Source organism: Cucurbita pepo, chromosome 11 (genome assembly GCF_057944985.1).
Source record: "Cucurbita pepo subsp. pepo isolate OVF chromosome 11, ASM5794498v1, whole genome shotgun sequence".
NCBI lineage: Eukaryota > Viridiplantae > Streptophyta > Magnoliopsida > Cucurbitales > Cucurbitaceae > Cucurbita > Cucurbita pepo.
The window spans coordinates 12,284,428-12,308,927 of record NC_141808.1 but is presented as its reverse complement, the minus strand read 5'-3'; the positions used below and the strand labels follow the sequence as shown (position 1 = coordinate 12,308,927).

Below are 24,500 nucleotides of genomic sequence, written 5' to 3'. Positions count from 1 at the left end.
TGTGTTGCTGCCGTCAAAGCGACAATGTACTCTGCAGTGCAAGAAGATAAAGCAACTACCTTTTGCTTAGTTGATTGCCAGCAGATCGCGGTGCTTGAGAGGAAGTAAATCATCCCGCTAGTGCTCTTACGATCATCAACGTCACCGACCATGTCACTATTACTATAGCCGACCAGCTCAAGCTTCTCTTTTCCTCTCTCTGCGCAGTATCTCACACCCCAGCCTCTGGTTCTAACCACATAGCACAGATGCGCTTGACAGCCACAAGATGCTCCTCCCTAGGTGCTTCCATAAACCTACTCATGTATCCAACGGAATAAGCAAGGTGAGGGCATGTGTTTACCAGATAGCGCAGGCTCCCGACAATGCTGCGGTAATGGGTGGAGTCAATTATCGTTGTAGTGCCGACCTTCCTTAGTTGGAGTCGGGCCTCCATTGGTGTCCTTGTAGGGTTACTGTCTGCTAGCCCAGCTGTGTCCAGCAGCTTCTTTGCATATGCACCTTGACAGAAGGTGATGCCTGCAGTACTCTGTTGCACTTAGATGCCGATGTAGTAACTGAGCACGCTGAGATCACTCATCTTGAAGTTCTTTGATATCTCCCTCTTGAATCTCCCAAGAACTTCATGTCGCCTCCACTGATTATGAGGGCGTCAACGTACACTCCCACGATCAACCGCTGTTTGTCGTGGCCTTGCATGTACATGCCATGCTCAGAGGCATATCGCTTGAACTTCAGCGACAGAAGGGTACTGTTGAGCTTCGCATTCTAGACTCGTGGTGCTTGTCGAAGCCCGTAGAGTGCCTTCTGCAGGCGCAGTACCTTGTCGGAGTTGTGGTTGTCCAAGAAGATAGGTGGTTGTCGGACGTAGACGGTCTCCTTCAGCTCTCTGTTGAGGAAAGCGGACTTCACGTCCATGTGGTGGACCTCCCAGGAATGATGTGCCCCGATCGCCAGCAATAGGCGACAGATTCCAACCCTGCCACCGGCGCGAATACCTCTTCAAAGTCCGCTCCTTGCTTCTAGACATAGCCCTTCGCCACCAGACGGGCCTTGTGCTTCACAACTTCTCCTTTTTCGTTACGCTTCAGTTAGAAGACCCATTTGAACCCTATGGCTCGGTGTCCCGGCGACATGTCCTCCAGACTCCACGTCTTGTTCCCAGTGATGGACGTCATCTCTTCCTACGTTACCTTCAGCCAGCATGAGTTCTTTTCTGCTCCGGCGAAGGTGTTCAGTTCATTCGCGCTGATGGCATGCAGCTTAGCCACCTCTTCTTCAAGCTCGCGCGCCGCAAGTTCAGGTGGTTCACCTCCTCCCAATAGGTCTTCCATCCTCTAGTGTGGTTCCTTAGTAGACCTCATAGAAGCCCAAATGTAGATTGCAGCGGTAGAAACAACCTTTGAGACTATGGAAATCGGCCCGAGTCAACGAAGGAGCAAATGAGTCTATTTTTTCCTTCATCTGTTATAGAGAAGTGGTACCCTAATAGTAGTCATCAACAAAAAGAAAATTGGTAGTGGTTAAAAAGTTTGAAAATTATTAACAAGAAATTATTTAACATTTTATTTTTCTTTTGTAGTTTAATAGTATTATTAAGTAAGAATAAAGAGAATGTTCTCGATTTCTTTTTTTTGAATTATTAATTTAGCTTTTAAGAAACCATGTTGACTATAAAGAAACCATGAATTGACTATAAAGAAACGGATGAATTCTTTATTTGAATTTTTATTATTTTTTATTCGCTAAATATGGCCTAATCTACCGTAAATATAGGGTTGGGTAAAGAAAGAAGAAGCCCCTACCGCCAAATTTCTTCAATTTCTTCAATCAAATTTTTTTTACTCCTTTGCTCCATCGAATTTTACACCATAAATATTATTTTTTTTACTCCTTTGCTCCATCAAATTTCTTCAATCAAAGTTCCTCCTCCTCCTCCATCAATGCCCCTACCGCCACCATCAACGGCTATTCCTCCTCCTCCATCAATGCCCCTGCGGCCACCATCAACGGCAGTTGCCAATCCAGGGCCATCTTTATCCGGCTAGACTAAAGCCATTACATTGGGATAAGATCAATACCAATGTAGATCATCCTACGGGGTGTGGGACAAGATCGATAGAGGTTCTTTCAGGTATAACCCATCATTATAATTCAATTTGGCTCTCTTCTTTGAGTTTTTCACTACGGTTTGATCTTTTTTCTTCGGCTTTAATGTCAACCTTATGGAAGCTTTGTTCGAGTATGTTGCCACAAACAAGAAACAGCCAACAAAGCTAAGAGGCCTCAACAATGGCGGACAAGCGCTAATCTCCATTCTCGAAGGGCAAGAAACATTGCAATAATTCTTAAATCCCTCACCATAACTCGGAAAGAACTTCTCGATGCTCTGGCGGAGGGACATGACCTCGATTCAGACACACTCGAAAAGCTTGTCAAGATCACTCCAACCAAAGAACAACAATCTCAAATCCTCGAATTTGATGGCGATCCATTAAGGCTTGACGATGCAGAATCCTTCATTTTCCATCTTCTCAAAGATTTTCCGACAGCCTTCAATCGTCTAAACGCCATGTTTTTCAGATCAAGCTTCAAATCAGAGCTTAATCGACTCAAGGACTTTTCCCAAACACTTAGTAGGGGTTGCGAAGAACTAATGAATAAAGGGTTATTTACTAAACTCTTGGAAGCAACTCTCAAAGTTGGAAACCGATTGAATTCAGGAACAACGAGAGGTAATGCAAAAGCTTTCCATCTTAATTTACTCTTAAGACTTTCAGATGATAGAAAAACCGCATTGCTTCCTTTCATTGTCAAAGAAGTCATAAAATTCGAAGGGAAAAAACAATTCTCAAACACAAATTCAAAGAATCTCAAATCGAAAAAGGAAATAGAAATCGAATACATAATACTTGGATTATCAGCTATGGAATCACTCACCTTAGAGCTCTCTAACGTCAAGAAAGCGTCCACAATCGACTACGAAACCTTCACTATCACTTGCCCTAATCTATTAAGCAAAATCTCAGAGATACAAAACCTTCTATCGATTGAAGGCTGTGGTGAATACAAGAGAAAGATGTTAGAATTTGTGAAATCCGCAACGGAAGAAGTTGAGATAGCAAGAAGAGAACAAAAAAGAGTGTTGGATGAATTGAAGAAGACAAATGAGTACTATGAAACAGGGGATAGAGAAAATCCGTTAGGGCTTTTTGTGATAGTAAAGAATTTTGTGAACGCCGTGAATCAGGTGTGTCGTGAAATAGCTCGGGAGTTGAGAGGGAAGATCAAGATGGGAAATATGGATGCATGTCTGCCATTGAAGAGCACAATTAGCTTGAGATTTCCAGGTTTGGCGGAACATTTCAAGTGTAGAAGCTGTCCCGCCCATTCCATGGATTAGCTTTTCTGAATTGGATTCTCCTACAAAAAAAAAAAAAAAAAAAAAAAAACTTTTATATTTGGTCTTGAAAAGATTAAATGTACAAATTATTTTATAAAGAAATACACATTTTTGGTTAATATGGTTGATTGATTTCATGGCTAATGTGATATAAATCTTTAATACTCAAATCTATTTGCCTGTTTGTTGTGATTCTTCATTCTTATAATGTATCATCGTTGGATAACTCCAAAACTAATAAGAAATATGAATAATATTATAGGCTCAATCACTCATCCATATATGGGATTGGAGGCATTGGTAAGACCACTTTGGCCAAAACTTTATACAAAATTTTTTTCTCTAATTTGAATGTTGCTTTCTATCAAATCTTAAGGAAGCTTCAAAGCAATTCAATTGCCCTGTTCAACTTCAAGAACACTAGATCCATGAGATCTTAAAGGAAATTTTGAAGGTTGAAAATCTTGATAAAGGAATCAACATGGTAAGAAATAGACTGCGTTCAAATAAAGTTCTTATAGCTCTAGATGATGTGGATAAGCTTGAGCAGTTAGAAGCATTGGTTGGTAGACATGATTGGTTTGACGCTGGTAGTATAATCATTGTGACAACAAGAAACCGTCATTTACTTTTATCCACAAATTTGATGAAAAGTATCGTATTCAAAGAATGAATCACAATGATGCCCTTAAACTTTTTAGTTCACACGCTTTTAAGAAAAGTCATCCACCAAGTACATACCTAGACGTTTCAAAACGTGCTACAAGTTATTGTAAAAGGTCATTCGTTGGCTCTTGTTGTTTTGGATTCTTTCCTTTGTACTAGATACGACCAAGGAGAATGGACAGGTATGTTTGTCAAAGTAAGTCGATAGTAATGTTGAATTACTAAACTATGAGTTTGTAGGGAACCGATGCAATTAAAGCTATAAAGTTGGAGTTACCTAAACCCACAAGGTTGGGTGTTGATCCTCGAGCTTTTAGAAACATGAAAAACCTAAGATGGCTAATGGTTCAAAATGCAAGATTTTTCACTAATATTGAATATCTACAGAATAATTTAAAGTGGATTAAATGGCGTGGATTTGCTTAAAAATCTTTGCCATCTTTCTTTATTACAAAAGATCTTGTTGGATTAGATTTGCAACATAGCCTCATCAAAAATTTGGGGAAAGAATCGAAGATAATTATATTGCTACTTTTATGATTCAAAAATTTTCATTGATTTTCTTATAATAATATTTTATCTAAATTAGATTTTTCTTTTCTAGGATTGACAATGGTTGAAGTTTGTTGATCTTAGTTACTCTAATTCATTAGAGAAAATTCGTAACTTCTCTCCAATATCGTCAAACTTTGAAGAATTGTATCTTGACAATTGCACAAAATTGAGAACCATTCCTACGTCAATTGTTTCTCTTGGTAAGCTTGTTACCTTATACCTTAATCATTGTTCGAATCTTAAAAAGTTTCCAAGCTATCTCAGGTCGAAATCTCTTAAAATTTTGAAGCTTAGATACCGAAAGAAAGAGAGAAAGAAAGAAAAAAAAAACTTTAGGAACTTACAAACTTCTCCCCATCATCAAACCTTAAAAAATTATATCTCAATAATTGCATAAAAAGAGTGATTCTGAGTCTATTAGAGCTTTAGATAGTCTTCGTATCTTAGAGCTTACAAAATGCACTAACCTTGAAAAACTTTCAAGCTACCTCGAGTTAAAGTCCCTTGTATATTTAAAACTATCTAGGTGTTCTAAGCTCAAAAAGTTTCTAAAAATTGTCGAAAACATGAAATCTTTAAGGATTTTGGATTTGGATTTTACGGCCACAAAGGAGATACCTTCAACAATTGGATGCCTTAGTGATCTCGCTGTGTTAGACCTTGAAGGTTGCACAAACCTCATCTCCCTCCCTAGTACCATTTATTTGCTACTGAATCTTCGTCATCTTCGTCTTAATGGGTGTTCCGGAATTGAAATGTTACCCAATAAATGGGACCCAACCAACGATCCAGTATGCTCTTCCCGAAATCATTGACACTTTGTTGAGTTCACAATTTTTGAGCTTGAAAATTGCAAAATATCAAATCTTATATGGGATTGCAAATTTTTGATCTTGTAAAAGAAGTATTGTCGATATTAAATCTTACTTGCACGCCTTTATATGGTTGGAATTGATTCTCAACTAGAAAATTTAAGGTCAAACTCCGATTATTCGAAATAAGATGAGCCATGTAATGGTGTCTACATGGTGGGGATATATGGGATTGGAGGCATTGGTAAGACGACTTTGGCCAAAGCTTTATACAACAAAATTGCTCACCAATTTGAAGCTTGGTGCTTTCAATCGAATGTTAGGGAAGCTTCAAAAATGTCCTTGTTCAACTCCAGGAAATCCTACTCCATGAGATCTTAAAGGAAGATTCGAAGATTTTAGTAATCTTGACTGAGGAATCAACATCATAAGGAATAGACTTACATTCAAAGAAAGTTCTTATAACTCTTGACGATGTGAATAAGCTTGAGCAACTAGAAGCATTGGTTGGTGGACATGATCGGTTTGGCCTTGGTAGTGTAATCATTATGACAACAAGAAGCAACCATTTACGTTATATCCATGAATTTGATCAGCAGTATGATGACGACACACTTGAACTTTTTAGTTAGCATACTTTTAAGAAAAATCATCCACCAAGTAATTACTTAGACCTTTTAAAACGTGCTACAAGTTATTGTAAAGGTCTTCCTTTGGCTCTTGGTGTTTTGGTTTCTTTCCTAAGAGACCAAGCAGAGTTTTTTATGGGCTTGAAGAAAAAGTAAAGGAGATTTTCCTTGATATTTCTTGTTTTCTAGTGGGATAAAAAGTTGACTACATTAATAATACTATTTCAATCCAAGTTTTGAAATTTTACTCCTCGAGAATCTTTCACTTATTACGATTAAAAATAACAAGGTGCACTAAGCTTGAGAAGCTTCCAAGCTACTTCCAGTTAAAATCTCTTAAATATCTTGAACTCTCAAGCAGATCTAATCTCAAAATGTTTCTAAAAATTGCTGAAAACATGAAATTTTTAGCGTCGTTGTATTTGGATTCTATCGACATAAAGAAGCTACCTTCATCAATTGGAAACGTTTATGAGCTCAAGGTCTTAAACCTTGACGGTTGTACGAACCTCATCCCCACTCCTACCACTATTTATTTGTTACATAATCTTAAAGAACTTCATCTTAGTGGCTGTTCTACATTTGAAATGCTCCCCAGTAAATGGAACTCACCAATCCATCCAATATGCTCTTCTTCAAATTATGGAAACTTACTGAAAAACCTTATGTTTCCCAGTTGATTTTGTTGAATCTTCAATGTTACAACATATCGATGCATATTTACTCTCATGTATCCATAAGTTCATGTCCTTGTGGAATCTCCATAGATGGGACTCACCCATCCATATTATTCTCTTCTTCAAGTCATGGAAACTTACCCAAAAGCCGTGTTGACTTTGTTGGAGGTTCCATATGGCAACATAGATTTCTTGAAAATTGTATGTGATGCCTAACCCTTTATTAAATAGCATAGTCTTGTCCAGAAACAAATTTGTACTCTACCCTCATGTCTTCATAAGTTTATGTCCTTGAGGAATTGCAAGTTTCTTCGACAAATTCTAAACCTTTCTCAGCGTATGAAAAAAATGGATGTCAGTGGTTGTGAATCGTTGGTTAGAAGTCTAGACAACGTTTTGGATATAATATCAAGCAAGCAGGTTCATCTCTTCTCATTTTATTTCTCTTTGTTCATATTGTATTTTTCTCTCTCGTTAATATTTTCATGCATGTTAATTCTTATGTCATAGGACATTACACTGGGTAACTTTCCTAGAGTGATTCTTCTAGTGGACAAAGACTTTCCATAATGATTTAGCCACCAAACTATACAAATTCAATAAAGGTTAGCTTTCTACGTGATCACAATATAGAAAGAACTTTGGCTACCTATGTTAAATTTAGAGTGGATGGAGATTCATATCAAGGGGAAGCCTTAATTTCATGTAACATATTCATGGGCTACAGAATCCAAAATTCTTTTATGACCAAATTTCCATCATCAACATAGGTGGTTAGTAACAACTTCTTCTCCAACATTTAGTAGCTCCTTAGTGGCGAATGATTGGAATGATGTTATAATCTCGTTTGAAGTTCCAGATGGGTCAGGCAACCTCGTGGTGTATAGTGACACATGAGGGAAAGGATTAGGGTGTGTGCTCATGCAGAAGGGTAAGGTGACAGCGTATGCCTCTAGACAATTGAAGAAATATGAACGAAACTATCTCATGCATGACCTTGAGTTAGCAGCAGTAGTATTTGCTTTGAAAAGGTGACGACATTACCTGTATGAGGACAAAGTTCAAGTCTTCACCGATCACAAGAGTCTCAAGTACTTGTTCACGCAGAAAGAGCTCAATATGAGACAGAGACGATGATTGAAATTGGTAAAGGATTACGATATAGAGATCCTGTACCATCCAGGCAAAGCCAATGTTGTAGCTAATGCATTGAGCAGGAATGTCATTCATACTTCTGCGATGATCACCAAGCAAGAGAAATTACAAGATGAGATAAAGATCGCTGGGATAGATGTTGTGGTTAAAGGTGGCTCCGCTCATGTAGAACAGATGACCATGCAACCCACCCTAAGAAAACAAGTCATTGATGCCCAGAGGTTTGATGAACACCTCAACAAAGTGTGGAGTCAGAAAGAAGCGAAGAGACCAACTGGGTATTCTATCTCCTCATATGGGGGCCTGCGGTGGCAAGATCGCCTGTGCGTTCCTCGAGACGAGAGAATCCTAAAGGATATTATGACCGAAGCCCATGATACATCTCTTATACGTTTCACCTGGAAGTACTAAGATGTATGAGGATTTGAAAGGATGTAAGTTGATTTCGTAATAGCAGATTTCATAAGTTGAAGTTTAACCTGCTAGCAGGTAAAGGCCCCGAGACAACGTCCAGCAGGATTGCTATAGCCCTTGAATGTTCCTCAATGGAAATGGGAAGCAGTTTGTATGGACTTCATCTCAGGGTTGCCCAAGACTAAGCAGGGATATAATGTAATCTGGGTGGTTGTAGATTGACTAAGCAAGACAGATCACTTCATTCCAGGCAAGTCCACATATCGAGTGGATCGGTGGGCTCAGTTATATATTAGGGAGATAGTACGCCTACACGGAGTACCAGTGTCCATAGTCTCAGACTGGGGCACCAGGTTCACCTCTAGTTTTGTAAAAGTCTCCAAAAGCACTATGAACCCAGTTGAGATTCAGTACAACATTTCACCCTCAAACAGACGGACAGACCAAAAGGCTAAATCTGATGTTAGAATATATTATGCGAGCCTGTGTCATAGATTTCTCTGGGTGCTGGGACGAACATTTGCCTTTGAGAGATTTTGCCTACAATAACAGTTACCAATCTGTTACGTTTTATGTCCTAAAACTCATAGTTTGTAAACAAAAACATATTTTATTTTCAATAAAGTTATTATTGATGTTTATTCAATAAAGATCGTTATTGAATAAAGTGAATTTTACGATCATTAATCTAAATCTATTAAACTAAGAATACTCTGGCTATAGTATGATTACTTGAACTATATGTAAAGACATAAGAGTAATCAAGTTCAAGTATATAGGCAAAATGATCTACAGTACAGGGATAAGGCTGAGTACCTTATCTTGGGGACACTATGGATGCGGCCCACTTTTGTATATGATATAAACAATGTGATCACTAAATTGTACATGTGGAGACATGTGAGTGGGGGTGTCCTATGCAATGAGTATTGTATAAGATCGAACCATGAAGAAAATCACTCTCACTTTATAATGTCGTTCACTATTGAGACTGATTTTTTTACTCGATGATCTAGGTAACTCGACCTTAATCCTGAGCTAACTATGAACTCTTGTTTATTCAGAATTATCCTTAGATTTACATGGGTGAAAGTGGCCCGAGTTCGCCGACTCAATAACCTCCCATTTCAAGGGTAAGACTGGGTTAATAGCTGGGGACGTGGGGTGCAAGATAGAATTCACTCCTACCCGCTTTTAGGGATAGTAGAGAGGTTGTTCCCTTAAGTACTGACTCCAGGTCTTTTGGTGGTTGGACCACAAAACAATTGTTCACTAGAGGATCAATGGGACTTAAGGAACAAGAAAAAACTTTAGGGGTAAAAATGGTAAATTGACCCAGCTCTAGTTACGAACAATCGGTGAAGGATCGACTTACTAATCATGGTTATATAAAATGGATAGAAATATATCTATAGTGAGGGGAGTGCAACTATTAGGCTATAGTGGAGTGTTCTAGTAGTTAACGAATGTTGGTTAAAAGATTAATGAGTTTAGCCGTTTAATCTCGGATCGTTGGAGCCCATGATCTGTAGGTCCATTGGGTCCCCTTGCTAGCTCATATCGGACTAAACCTTAGAACAGTGTGACGAGTGAGATTGAAGTGTTCGAACTCAAGTTAGGAAATATGCGCTCAATATATACAATATATTTAACCGCATTTTGATTTAATTACGAATTAAACAAAATGAGAGAATTGGAGATATTTAAATAAGAATTTAATTATGAATAGGGATTCATAATCAATATGTTGACTCCACTTAATGGAAAAATCGATGTTTGAGTTAGTGGATATTGAGTGTCGATATATGGTTTAACCAAACTTTCATGTTTGCCCTGTAATCACACATTTGAGTGGAATGTTGAGTGTCAAAATTTGGTTAACTCAAACTTCATGCTTGCCACATAATCCCACAAATTTGAGTGGAATTTTGAGTGGAATTTTGAAGTGTCAAAATTTGGTAATGTCAAATTTGCATGAACATTCAAAAGACTAAAATAGACTAAAATACGTGTGTGCTGCATATAAAAGACTAAAATAGTTTTTTTTTTTAATTGAGTTAGTCACTTTTAGTAAATACAAATGTTCGTCCATAAATTTATATGATATAATACTTTGTAAGTTAGATAAATTTAAAAAGAAATAAATTATATAAGAGAAAGTTTCTAATTCTTAATGGAGGTTTAAGTTCTTTTATTTTTTATTTTTTATTTTTTTTTAATTTTTTTTTAATTTTGATGAATTAATATAAATTAATATAAATTTATGATGAATTAGTTTTAATATTTATTATCATCCAAGTAAGAAAGATTTTAAATAAAAAAAATTTTTGTATGTTTTTATTATAATAATTAATATAGATAGATAAATAGGTCACACTGAAAGTTGGATAAGTAAACTATATTAAATTTATTTATAACTTTTTAATTTAAATGTTCTATTTCAATCATACCTATATGGTATTTCTTATATTTTATTATTATTATTACTATTATTTTGTTTTGTTTTTTTTATAATATTTTATTATTTTTAGTTTCTTCTTTATTATATTTTTTAAATAAATTTTAAATTTCTTTTTGAGTATATTAAAAAAAAATTAATATCCCAGTACATTATTTTCTTTAGATTCTTTTATAATATAATTTTTTTTTATAGTTTTTTATTTAATTTTTTTAAATATATTTTAAATTTCTTTTTAAGTATAACAATAGTGACAGTAGGTGAAGAGTTAATTTATGTATAAGTAGATAGAGTCAATTTAATACACTAGTTTTTTAATATATTTTAAATTTCTTTTTAAGTTTATATAAAAAAATTAATGTCGTAGGTAAGTGAAGTTAATTTATATCGTAGATAGAGTTAATTTAATACACTAACAATAATTTTTTTTAATATATTTTTTTTAATTTTTTATATTATTTTAGAGTTAATATCATAGTACTTTTTTATTATTTTATTTAGTTTATTTTATAATATTTATTACTTTTAGTTTCTTCCTTTCCCCTCAATAATTTGAGTTAAATTTCCCTTCCATTTCTCCTATTTCTTTGTTATTTATTAAATTTACTTCTTAAATTAAATTATCCTTATCGTTTTGCCTTCTTCAAGTTTATCATTAAATTGCCCTTTTCCTTTAACCATTTTCTTATAAAAATTAACATATTTTAAGTTTCTTTTCTAGTATATATATATACTAGAAAAGAAACTTAAAATATATTAATTTTTTATAAAAAATATAACTAAACAAAATAATAAAAAGAAAAATGTATTACGATATTAGCTCTAAAATAATATAAATATAAAAAAACTAAAATCCTTTTCTTTGGTGGTCAACAACAGCCCCAAAACAACTGATAAAGATGGTTCTAGAATTAACAAGGTAAAGATGGTTATAGAATTACCATCCTTTCCTTTGGTTGCCAACAACAACCCCCACTCGAATAAGCATGGTAGAGATGGTTATGGAATTACCCTCCCTTTTCTTTGGTGGCCAGCAGCCCCATGACAGCAAGTAAAGATGGTTTTAGAATTAGCACGGTAAAGATGGTTATGGAATTACATCCGTTCTCTTTGGTTGCCAGCAACAGCCCCCATTGGAATTAGCAAGGTAAAGATGGTTATGGAATTACCGTCCCTTTTCTTTCATTGCCCGCAACAGCCCCATAACAGCAGGGTAAAGATGGTTATGGAATTACCATCAATTTTCTTTGGTTGCCAGCAACAGCGGGATAAGGTAAGGATGGTTCTGAAATTACCATCATTTTTCTTTGTTGGTTCTGGAATGGAATTACCATCCCTTTTCTTTGTTGGTTCCATCTTTGTTGGTTATGGAATTACCATCTCTTTTCTTTGTTCGTTCTCCCCTTTCTCTGTTGGTCCTCGAATTAGCCCATCCATTTTCTTTGTTGGTTTCATCTTTGTTGGTTTTCGAATGGAATTACCATCCCTTTTCTTGGTTGGTTCTCGAATGGAATTACCATCCCTTTTCTTTGTTGGTTCTCTCTTTTCTTTGTTGGTTCTGCAATTTGTTGACTCTAGCAATTGGGAGGAAAGCGTAGACGAAAAAACTGGCCTTCGAAAATTTCTTCAAAGGAAAAGTAACTGAAAGTAAAAGAGAGAGATTTGCTGAAAACTCGATGATGATTTGATTTCCTTCCGTTGAATACTTTAAATAACAAACTCTAATCCTAAAAATGGAGAGTAGCGGGCAAAAACTTGCACACAAAGTTGGCCAAAATGGCCAGCAAAAATTACGTTGTTCCATTCAACGAGAGCGTTAATTCAGATTTTGAAAAAGTAAAAACAACTAACGAAATCTAAGGAAACCATAGCTTTTATTTAACAATCTCCTCCTAAAAGCTGTGGTATATCTACCTTATTATTTGAACTCCGATCTTTGAGCGTAGTGCCTCAAATTTTATCCGCACTAGGGACTTGGTGAAAATGTCTTCAAGCTGTTCCTCTGTTCGGATGAAATCAATCTTGATGAGCCCTCGATCTGCACATATAGCATTGGTGGAATCTGATTTCTATGTGTTTGTCCGGTCGTGCAAAACTGAATTTTTGATCAAGGAAATCGTAGCTTTGTTGTCCACGTATAGCATTGGTGGATCGCTTTCTCTTCCGATGAGTTCTTCCATTAGTCGCGCAAGCCAGACCTCCTGTGTTGCCGCCATCGAAGCGGCGATGTATTCTGCTTCGCAGGAAGACAAAGCAACTACCTTTTGTTTTGTTGATTGCCAGCAGATCGCGCCGCCTGAGAGGAAGTAGATCATCCCGCTGGTGCTCTTACGATCATCAACGTCATCGGCTATGTCACTATCACTGTAGCCGACCAGCTCAAGCTTCGTCTTTCCTTTTCCTGCGCTGCGCTGTATCTCACACCCCAGCCACATAACGCAGGATGCACTTGGCAGCCACAAGATGCTCCTCCCGAGGTGCTTCCATAAATCTACTCACATATCCAACTGAGTAAGTAAGGTCAGGGCGTGTGTTTACCAGATAGTGCAGGCTTCCGACAATGCTGTGGTAATTGGTGGCGTCGACTGTCGTCGTAGTGCCAGCCTTCCTTAGTTGGAGCCGAGCCTCCATCGGCATCCTTGTAGGGTTACTGTCTGCAAGTCCAATTGTGTCCAGCAGCTTCTTCGCGTACGCATTTTGGCAGATGGTGATGCCGGTAGTACTCTGTTGCACTTCGATGCCGAGGTAGTAGCTGAGTATGCCGAGATCGCTCATCTTGAAGTTCTTTGACATCTCCCTCTTGAACCTTCCGAGGACTTCCATGTCGCCTCCAGTTATTATGAGGTCGTCGACGTACACTCCCAAAATCAGTCGCTGCTCATCGTGGTCGTGCGTGTACATGCCATGCTCAGAGGCACAACACTTGAACTTCAGTGACAGTAGGATACTATCGAGCTTCGCGTTCCAAGCTCGTGGTGCTTGCCGAAGCCCGTAGAGTGCCTTGTGCAGGCGCAATACCTTACCCGGGTTGTTGTTGTCCAGGAAGCCAGGTGGTTGTTGGACGTCAATGGTCTCCTTTAGCTCTCCGTTAAGGAAAGCGGACTTCACGTTCATGTGGTGGACCTCCCAAGAGCAATGTGTCGCGATTACCAGCAGAAGGCGGACAAATTCTAACCTTGTCACCGGCGCAAATACCTCTTCGAAGTCCACTCCTTGCTTCTGGATGTAGCCCTTAGCCACCAGATGGGCCTTGTGCTTCACAACTTCTCCCTTTTCGATGCGCTTCAGTTTGAAGACCCATTTGAGCCCTATGACTCGGTGTCCCGGCGGCATATCTTCCAGACTCCACGTCTGGTTCTCGGTGATAGATGTCATCTCCTCCTACATTGCCTTCAAACAGCATGGGTTCCTTTCTGCTTTGGCGAAGGTGTTCGGTTCATTTGTGCGATAGCATGCAGTTCGGTCACTTCTTCGAGCTCGCGCGTCGCCAGTCCAGGTGGTTCACCTCCTCCCACTAGGTCGTCCATCCTCCGATACCTGGCCACCAGATCATCATCGTGATCGACATCCAACGTCGAATCCGCAGTCCGTGGTGTTGCAAACTCCACTGGTTTAGGAGTTGCAGCTGCTGATGTTGGTGACAGTTCTCGATGCTGCGCTCCTCCTTCTCTTGGCTCGGTGATGAGGTACTCTACCGTGAATTGATTTGGGTTCTAGTCTACCTCGATCACATCATTCTATTGCCAGAAGTTGCTTTCGTCGCAGATGACGTCGCAAGACACATGAGCTTGCCCCCTGCAGGATCATAGAGTCTGTATGCCTTGCTCCTGGGTTCATAGCCGATGAAGACGACCTTCAGGCCCCTAGGATCGAGCTTGGCGAGGTGGGGACGCGCTACCTTCATGTATGCGATGCAGTCAAACACTCGAAAATGATGTACTGCTAGCTTTTTGTTGTACCAAGCCTCATATGACGTCTTCCCGTCGAGGTGTCGGGTTGGTGTCCGATTGAGGAGATAGACGGCCATCATTACCGCCTCTCCCCAAAATTTCCCAGGCATCCTGGCCGTCATCATCAAAGACCTTGCTGTCCCGACAATGGTCTGATTTTGGCGTTCCACCACTTCGTTCTGCTGGGGGGAGTAGGACGCCGTTAGTTGCCGTTGTATACCGAACTCATCACAGTACTTATCGAAACTTGTTGAGGTGAATTCTCCGCCTCAGTCTATGCGCAACACTCGCATCTTCTTCCCGCATTCGGCCTCCGCTCGCGCTTGAGTGCGCTTAACCACCTTTGCTGCCTCACTTTTCGCTTGCTGCACGATCAGCCACTTGAAGCGGCTTTTGTCATCGATCAACAGGAGGATGAGAGTCTTACCGCCTAGGGTCGCCGACTTGATGGGCCCACAGATATCGCTGTGTACAAGCTCCAACGGCTCATCGGCGCGGTAGGATGTCCGAGATGGAAAGGGGGTGCACCTCTGTTTGCCGATGAGGCACTCGTCGCACGGCTTGTTCACGCCTTTGATTGCCGGCAAACCGTGCACCATCTCCTTCTTCTGTAGTTTTTCTAGAGCAGAAAAGTTTAAGTGCCCGTACCAAGAAAGTTTAAGTGCCCATACCTTGCGTGCCACCTCCAAGATACCTCTTCGGTCTTGGCCGAGAGGCTGACAGGTTGCTCTATCTCCAATTTCAAGATGTAAAGACGGTTTGATATGCGCCGAACTTGTGAGAGCAGACGTCGTTGATGGAAATGAAGCAGTCGGCCTCATCGAGTTGACCTAGGCTCACAAGGTTAGCCTTGAGCCTCGAGATGAAGTAGACGTCAGTCAGCTTGCGGTGCTCGCCTCCCTTGCTGATGAACAAGATGGTGCCGCACCCTTCGATCTCAACGACAGAGCCGCGCTGAATTTCACCGTCCCACAAATTCCCGAGTCGAGCTCAGAGAATGTAGATCTAGCCCTCTAGTCATATGGTTTGTTGCCCCTATGTCTTGGACCCATCGCCGGTGCTCATGTTGCTCATCCCTCTCGCCGATCTGAGCGAACACTCGCTCCTCCTTCAGTTGAATTGGCTTCCCAGCTGATGCCTTTGCTACGCTGGAGCTCTTCCTCGGGTTTGACGTTCACTAGAGGAGCAGTTACGCCATCATCGATTACCTCCACCTCCACCTCCAAGATATCTCTTCGGTCTTGGCCGAGAGGCTGACAGGTTGCTCTATCTCCAATTCCAGGATGTAAAGACGGTTTGACGTGCGCCGAACTTGCGTGAGCAGCCAGCCTGATCGAGTTGACCCAGACTCACAAGGTTAGCCTTGAGACTCAGGATGAAGTAGACGTCGGTCAGCTTGCGGTGCTTCGCCTCCCTTGCTGATGAACAGGATGGTACCGCGTGTCCAAGGCGTGTTGCCCATGCCCGCATGCCCATGACAAGCCCAACCCCTTATGTCTTTTCATATTCTAGTGTTTTACTTTTATATTTCTAGGAAGTATGACGTTTCAGAAATATCATGTCTAGGCCTATCAGACATGAAATGCCTCAGAATGTACTATAGAGGGATACGACTAGTTGTCAACTTCTCCCTACCCAAGGTTATATACTGTAAGCCGTTGTTATTTCTCTCTTGATTGCTTATATAACGTCTCTTTCGAAAATCTCTCTTTCGAAAATCTCTCTCTGCCCTCGCTTTCTAAAACCTTCTCTTAAAACTGAGGCCAGAGGCTCGAGCATACGTCGCTTGGCCGTAGCGACGCAAGAACGAATTGGCTTATCTTACTTGTCATTGGAAAGTGAGTGTCGCACAATCGCAAGTCCGCTGCCATTAAAAGTGCGATTGTGACAAGTGGTATCAGAGCTTTGTAAGCTCCGTGAAATAGCAAAGATCGAGAACATGTCGACGAAAAAGTTGACACCCAAAGCACAAGCCGACCGGCTTACCTTAATAGAGGAGGAAATGTTGTTCCTCAAAGAAGTCCCTGACACCATCCGCTTCTTGGAAGCACGGGTGAAAGAATTGAGTGGAAAAGTCGTAGAGATCGACGCAATGGGTAACCACCTAAATGGGTTGTCAATCGCAGAACTGATGTTTCGAGTGACCTCACTCGAAGAAAAGGTTGCTCCTACGAGCAGCCTAAGATCGTCTGGTAGCCCCGATAGCTCTGTCGCACACAAGGAGGGACGTGGTAAAGAGTTCGACCTGCTAAAAAATACAATGATTAGTTTGTTCAATGGATTAGCTGACGAATTCAAAACAACGATCCATGACATGCAGGAAAATTGTCCGCCATGAGCACCCGAATCGAGGTGACCATGAAAGCTGTGGAGAACGTCTCGGCTGGGCAAACTAATACAGGATCCAACAAACTGAAGTTTCTCGAATCTAGACCTTTCAAAGGAAACCGGGATGCCAAAGAGTTGGAGAACTTCATCTTTGATGTCGAACAGTACTTCAAAGCCACACCGACTTGTATCGACGACATGAAGGTGACAGTAGCCTCGATGTATCTCATAGACGACGCCAAACTTTGGTGTCGTTTGAAGGTACAAGACATCGAGAATGGATTGTACACCATAGACTTGTGGGAAGACCTCAAGAGAGAGTTGAGGGACCAATTCCTCCCTGAAAACGTAAACCATCTAGCAATGGAAAAACTAATAGCCCCCTAAAGCAAACTGGAAGCATAAGAAACTATGTTAGACAATTTTCGACCCTGATGCTAGATATTAGGGGCACATCAGAGAAGGACAATGTGTTCTTCTTTATAAATGGGTTACAACCGTGGGCCAAAACAAAAATACACAAGAAAAAGGTCCAAGACCTAGCTACCGCAATTGCTAGCACTGAGAGACTCCTAGACTATGGGAACGAGGCGAGTTACCAAAGAAAAACAACACAGGCCTTAAACACTGGGGGCAAAACATATAAACCGCTATGTCACCCAAATGGAAGCCCCAACAGGCCAAACGGAGGTAACGATAGACCAAGCGGGTGGACAGATAGACCTCCTCAAAACAACCAAGCGGGGACATCTTGAGGACCTTACCCTCAAAGGAACCACCCGACCATACCTATACAATGCATATTGTGTAAAGGCCCCCACAAAGTGTCCTACTGTCCTCATCGGGCCTCTCTCACTACACTCCAAGTGTTCATCCTAGAGAGCAACGACACAAGAGTCGAGGCTATGCTAGATAAGAAGGAAGATCAAGACAACCCCCGAATGGGCACGCTCAAATTCCTGTCAGCCCTTCAACGGAAGGTCGAACCAAAAGAGATAATAGAGAAAGGGCTCATGTTTGTAGATGCGACAATAAACTCTCGACTGAGCAAGAGCACTTTGATAGACTCAGGAGCGACTCACAACTTCATCGCCGATCAAGAAGCCCGAAGGTTGGGACTCACCATAGGAAAGAACCCTGGAAAAATGAAAGCTATCAACTCCGAGGCCTTGCCTATTGTAGGAGTTTCCAAAAGAGTCCCCTTCAAATTAGGGACTTGGACAGGAGAGCTAGACCTTGTCGTAGTTTGAATGGACGACTTTGACGTGGTACTTGGGATGGAGTTCCTCTTAGAACACAAAGTTATCCCAATGCCACTGGCGAAATGCTTGGTGATCACCGACCGCAATCCCACAGTAATACCTGCAAGCATCAAGCAGCCAGGTAATCTCAGAATGATCTCGGCCATACAATTGAAAAGAGAGCTCGCACGAGAGGAACCTACATTTATGGCTATACCACTGATGGAAGAAGTGACTACCGAGGAAACTATCCCAAACGAAATCAAGGAGGTACTAAACAGTTACGCTGACATAATGCCAGAGAGCCTACCCCAAACATTACCACCCCGTCAAGGCATTGATCACGAAATTGAACTCCTTCCCGGGGTTAAACCCCCAGCGAAGAACGCATACCGAATGGCTCCCCCTGAGCTAGCCGAATTGAGGAAACAACTAGATGAGTTGTTGACGGCAGGATTCATCCGCCCGGCAAAAGCACCTTACGAAGCCCCCGTACTATTTCAGAAAAAGAAGGATGGGACGTTGCGCCTGTGCATAGATTATAGAGCCTTAAACAAGGTGACAGTACGCAACAAGTACCCACTGCCGATAATATCCGACTTGTTCGACCAACTTCATGGGGCCAAATACTTTACGAAGTTGGACTTACGATCGGGGTACTACCAAGTACGTATTACCGAGGGGGACGAGTCCAAGATGATGTGCGTGACAAGATATGGGGCCTTCGAGTTCCTGGTGATGCCCTTTGGCTTGACAAACGCCCCAGCTATGTTTTGCACGTTAATGAACCAGGTTTTCTACGAATACTTGGATTAGTTCATCATAGTGTACCTCGATGACATGGTCGTATACAACACAACCCTGGAGGAAAACAAGGTACACTTGAAGCTGGTATTTGACAAGCTGCGGCAGAATTAGTTGTACGTCAAGAAAGAAAAATGTGCCTTCGCACAGACATGCATCAACTTCCTTGGACATGTCATCAGTTGTGGACAGATTGGGATGGATAGCGATAAGATAACAGCTATCCAAGAGTGGAAAGTCCCTATAGGCGGTTCGTCGAAGGGTTTTCACGACGAGCCGCTCCCTTAACGGAGCTCTTGATGAAAGACCACCCTTGGTCGTGGTCAAATAAATGTCAAATGACCTTTGAAGATCTGAAGGCAACCATGACGAGGGGTCCTATCCTCGGGTTAGTAGATGTTACAAAGCCATTTGAAATAGAAACAGATGCTTCCGACTGTGCCCTAGGCGATGATCTTATTCAAGAAGGCCACCCCATCGCTTATGAAAGTCGAAAGCTCAATGATGCCGAACAGAGATACACTGTCTCCGAAAAAGAAATGTTGGCTGTAGTCCATTGCCTACGAGTCTGAAGACAGTATCGCTTGGGATCACAGTTCATAGTGAAGACTGATAACAACGCCATCTGTCACTTCTTTGATAAACCAAAATTGACGGCAAAACAAGCCCGGTGGCAAGAGTCGTTGGCAGAGTTCGACTTCAAATTCGAACACAAGGCAGGGAAGAGTAATCAAGCAGCCGATGCACTGAGTCGGAAGGGCGAACATGCGTCTCTGTGCATGTTAGCCCATATCCATTCAAGTAAGATCGATGGATCGATGCGCGACATCATCAAAGAACATTTACACAAAGACCCATCGGCCAAAGCCATCGTCGAACTAGCTAAAGCTAGGAAGACACGACAGTTTTGGGTTGAGGGAGACCTTCTAATGACTAAAGGAAACATGTTATACGTCCCAAGAACTGGAGAACTGAGGAAGAAGCTCATTCAGGAATGTCATGATATCTTATGGGCAAGACACCCTGGGTGGCAAAGAAAATATGCCCTAATAAAAAAGGGGTACTTCTTGCCGAATATACGGGACGATATCATGCAATACACCAAGACGTGCCTCTCTACCAACATGACAAAGTTGAGAAAGCCAAAGTATCGGGACTCTTGGAACCTCTACCTGTGCCAACAATACCTTGGGAAAGTGTGTCTCTGGACTTCATAACACACCTCCCAAAAGTTGGAGAATATGACGTCATCTTCATTATCGTAGATCGGTTCTTGAAATGTGCGACATTCGTTCCCACTCCCAAATTATGCTCGGCTGAACTAATAGCCCAATTATTTTTCAAACACGTTGTCAAGTTATGGGGCATTCCGTCGAGCATCATCAGTGATAGGGATGGTAGGTTCATTGGCACATTTTGGACCGAACTATTCGCCTTCTTGGGAATGACTTTAAACATCTCTTCGAGCTACCATCCCCAAACCGATGGATAGACGGAACGGTTCAACTGCTTACTCGAAGAATACTTACGTCACTTCATCGACGCTCGCCAGAAGAACTGGATACAACTGCTAGATGTGGCCCAATTCTGTTTCAATTGACAAACGAGCTCGTCTACGGGGAAGAGCCCCTTCGAAATTGTAAGTGAACGACAACCGACCTTACTACATATTATTGATCATCCTTATGCAGGAAAAAACCCTCAAGCTCAAAACTTCACAAGCGAATGGAAGCGGACAACAGATATAGCCCAGACATATTTAGAGAAAGCTTCCAAGCATATGAAGAAGTGGGCGGACAAGAAGCGTCGCCCCCTTCAATTCCGAGCAGGAGATCAAGTTCTCATCAAGTTGAGATTAGAACAGATCAGATTTTTCAACCGAAAGGACCAGCGACTAGTTCGAAAATATGAAGGCCCGGTTGAAGTCCTAAAAAATATCGGGGCTACCTCCTACAAAGTTGCACTACACACATGGATGAAAATCCACCCAGTAATTCATGTGAGCAACTTGAAGCCTTATCACCCTGACCCAGACAACGACCAGTTAAATGTAATCACAAGACCGAGCATCGATCTAAAACAAAGAGACAACAAAGAAATAGAGGAGATCCTAGCAGACAGGGTTAGGAAGATAGGAAGACCCGTACGGACGATTCGTGAATTCCTTGTCAAATGGAAGAATCTCCCTACGGAGGAAACCTGGGAACGCGTCGAAGATTTGGACTCTGCCGCCACCCACATCGCCAGGTTCTTTAGTAGTCGGTTGACAGGGACGTCAACCAATTAGGTGGGGGAGGATGTCACGGTCATGCTCATCCAAGGCGTGTTTTCCATGGTCGCATGCCCATGACAAGCCCAACCCCTTATGTCTCAGAATGTACGGATAGTATAGGGGGATACGACTAGTTGTCAACTGCTCCCTACCAAGGTTATATACTCTCTCTTTCTTGCTTATATAACTCTCTTTCTTGCTTATATAACTCTCTTTCTTGCTTATATAACTCTCTTTCTTGCTTATATAACTCTCTTTCTTGCTTATATAACTCTCTTTCTTGCTTATATAACTCTCTTTCTTGCTTATATAACGTCTCTTTAAAAAATCTCTCTCTGCCTACGTCGCAAGTCCGCAGGCGACGCAAGTCCGCAGCCATTAAAAAGTGCGATTGTGACACCTTGCCCTTCGATCTCAACAAGAGAGCCGTCGCCAAATTTCAGAACAATGGTAGTCATCGTCTCCCTAATCACTCGCTCAACGACAACCCAACGCCCATCATCACACAATTGGTGGCGTGGAACGTCGCAAGTCCGCAGGCGACGCAAGTCCGCAGCCATTAAAAAGTGCGATTGTGACACCTTGCCCTTCGATCTCAACAAGAGAGCCGTCGCCAAATTTCAGAACAATGGTAGTCATCGTCTTCCCTAATCACTCGCTCAACGACAACCCAACGCCCATCATCACACAATTGGTGGCGTGGAAGAGTGAGTGAGCCTGCCCGAAATGGACCCCACACAATGATGTGTGTATTTTCATGCTTTACATTTTCTTCTACTCGAACCTGAGACCTGTGTGTTGTTAAGTCGACGCTCTAACCACTTGAGCTATTCAATTTGAATGTTGATTAAGTTGGCTCCTTCATAATAATATACCACTAATGGCTTCAACCGGGCTCTGATACCACTTGTTGACTCTCGCAATTGGGAGAAAAGTTTCGACGTAAAAACTGGCCGAAGGAAAATTTCTTGGAAGGAAAAATAATGGAAAGTAAAAGGGGAGAGATTTGAGATTTGCTGAAGACTTAGAATGGAAAACATGGGCAAAAACTTTGGCCCAAAGTTGCCAAAATGCCACGCTCTTAATCCAGATTTTCGAAAAAGTAAAAACAACCCACGAAATCTATGGAAACATAGCTTCTATTTAACAGAATTACCATCTTTTTTTTTTTTTTTTTTTTTTTGGAATTGCATCATTTTATTATGATTTTTTTTATATTTATTTGGTCAAAAATACCACTCTAAAATCTGTGACGGGAGAGGGCTTGTGGAGGGAGAAAGTGAGGGCATGAAACTTGAGAAGGAAAAGGGTTCATAGGAGAGAGAAAAGTGATTGAAGTTAGGGCTAAATTTAGCCTTAGAAGAAAATTATAAAAGGGCTTCCATGTATCTTTTGGAAATGTGCGGGAGAAAAAAGAACAAAGGAGAAACATGTATCTTTTGGAAATGTGTTTTGAAAATGTGCAGGAAAAAAAAAGAACAAGGGAGAGAAGAAAAGCATAAAACAATTTATTATCTGAGTTGTAATAACTTTTGACAACTTCTTTGTTTCCTTGTCCCTCTCCCCTTTCAACACCCAGTTTTGTGAGAGTTATCCGAGTTAGATTTAGAGCAATCGTCTTATTTTGTGGTTGGTATCAGAGTTGGTATCATAGTGATTTAAATTTCAATATTTTCTTTGTTGGTTCTCCCTTCTCTTTGTTGATTCTGGAATTACCATCTCGGTTCTGGAATTACCATCTCGGTTCTGGAATTACCATCTCGGTTCTAGAATTAAAGCCTCCATCTCGGTTCTGAAATTAAGGCCTCCATCTCGGTTCTGGAATTAAAGCCTCCATCTCGGTTCTAGAATTAAAGCCTCCATGTATCTTTTGAAAATGTGCAGGGAGAAGAATGAAAATGTAATGAAAATGTACAGGGAGAAGAATGAAAATGTAATGAAAATGTACAGGAAGAAGAATGAAAATGTAAAGGAAGAAGAATGAAAATGTAAAGGAAGAAGAATGAAAATGTAAAAGAAGAAGAATGAAAATGTACAGGGAAAATAATGAAAATGTGCAGAAAATGTGCAGGAAAAATAATGAAAATGTAGGGAAAATAATGAAAATGTGCAGGGAGAAGAATGAAACTTTTGAAAATGTGCAAGGAGAAGAAAGAATTAAAGCCTCCATGTATCTTTTGAAAATGTGCAGGGAGAAGAATGAAAATGTGCAGGGAGAAGAAAGAACAAGGGAGAAGAATGAAAATGTGTAGGGAGAAGAATGAAACTTTTGAAAATGTACAGGGAGAAGAATGAAAATGTGCAGGGAGAAGAAAGAACAAGGGAGAAAGAAGAATGAAAATGTGCAGGGAGAAAGAAGAATGAAAATGTGCAGGGAGAAGAATGAAAATGTGCAGGGAGAAGAAAGAGAAGAATGAAAATGTATAGGGAGAAGAATGAAAATGTACAGGGAGAAGAATGAAAATGTGCAGGGAGAAGAAAGAACAAGGGAGAAAGAAGAATGAAAATGTGCAGGGAGAAGAATGAAAATGTGCAGGGAGAAGAAAGAGAAGAATGAAAATGTATAGGGAGAAGAATGAAAATGTGTAGGGAGAAGAATGAAAATGTGTAGGGAGAAAAAGAAAATGTGCAGGGAGAAGAAAGAGAAGAATGAAAATGTATAGGGAGAAGAACTTTTGAAAATGTACAGGGAGAAGAATGAAAATGTACAGGGAGAAGAAAGAACAAGGGAGAAAGAAGAATGAAAATGTGCAGGGAGAAGAATGAAAATGTGCAGGGAGAAGAAAGAGAAGAATGAAAATGTATAGGGAGAAGAATGAAAATGTGTAGGGAGAAAAAGAAAATGTGCAGGGAGAAGAAAGAGAAGAATGAAAATGTATAGGGAGAAGAATGAAAATGTGCAGGGAGAAGAAAGAACAAGGGAGAAAGAAGAATGAAAATGTGTAGGGAGAAGAAAGAAAATGTGCAGGGAGAAGAAAGAGAAGAAAGAAAATGTGTAGGGAGAAGAATGAAACTTTTGAAAATGTGCAGGGAGAAGAAAGAGAAGAAAGAAAATGTGCAGGGAGAAGAATGAAACTTTTGAAAATGTGCAATGAGAAGAATGAAAATGTACAGGGAGAAGAATGAAACTTTTGAA

At 40.7% G+C, this 24,500-nt stretch overlaps 3 pseudogenes; all 3 read left to right on the top strand.

Annotated features, from left to right (window-relative positions):
• The first annotated feature begins 1,167 nt into the window (after positions 1-1,167).
• LOC147790335 (uncharacterized) lies at positions 1,168-5,439 on the top strand (annotated as a pseudogene).
• A 210-nt stretch (positions 5,440-5,649) lies between these two features.
• On the top strand, positions 5,650-6,221 carry LOC147790334 (disease resistance protein RPV1-like; annotated as a pseudogene).
• Positions 6,222-6,832: 611 nt separating this feature from the next.
• Positions 6,833-8,308, top strand: LOC147790333 (uncharacterized; annotated as a pseudogene).
• Positions 8,309-24,500: the final 16,192 nt, after the last annotated feature.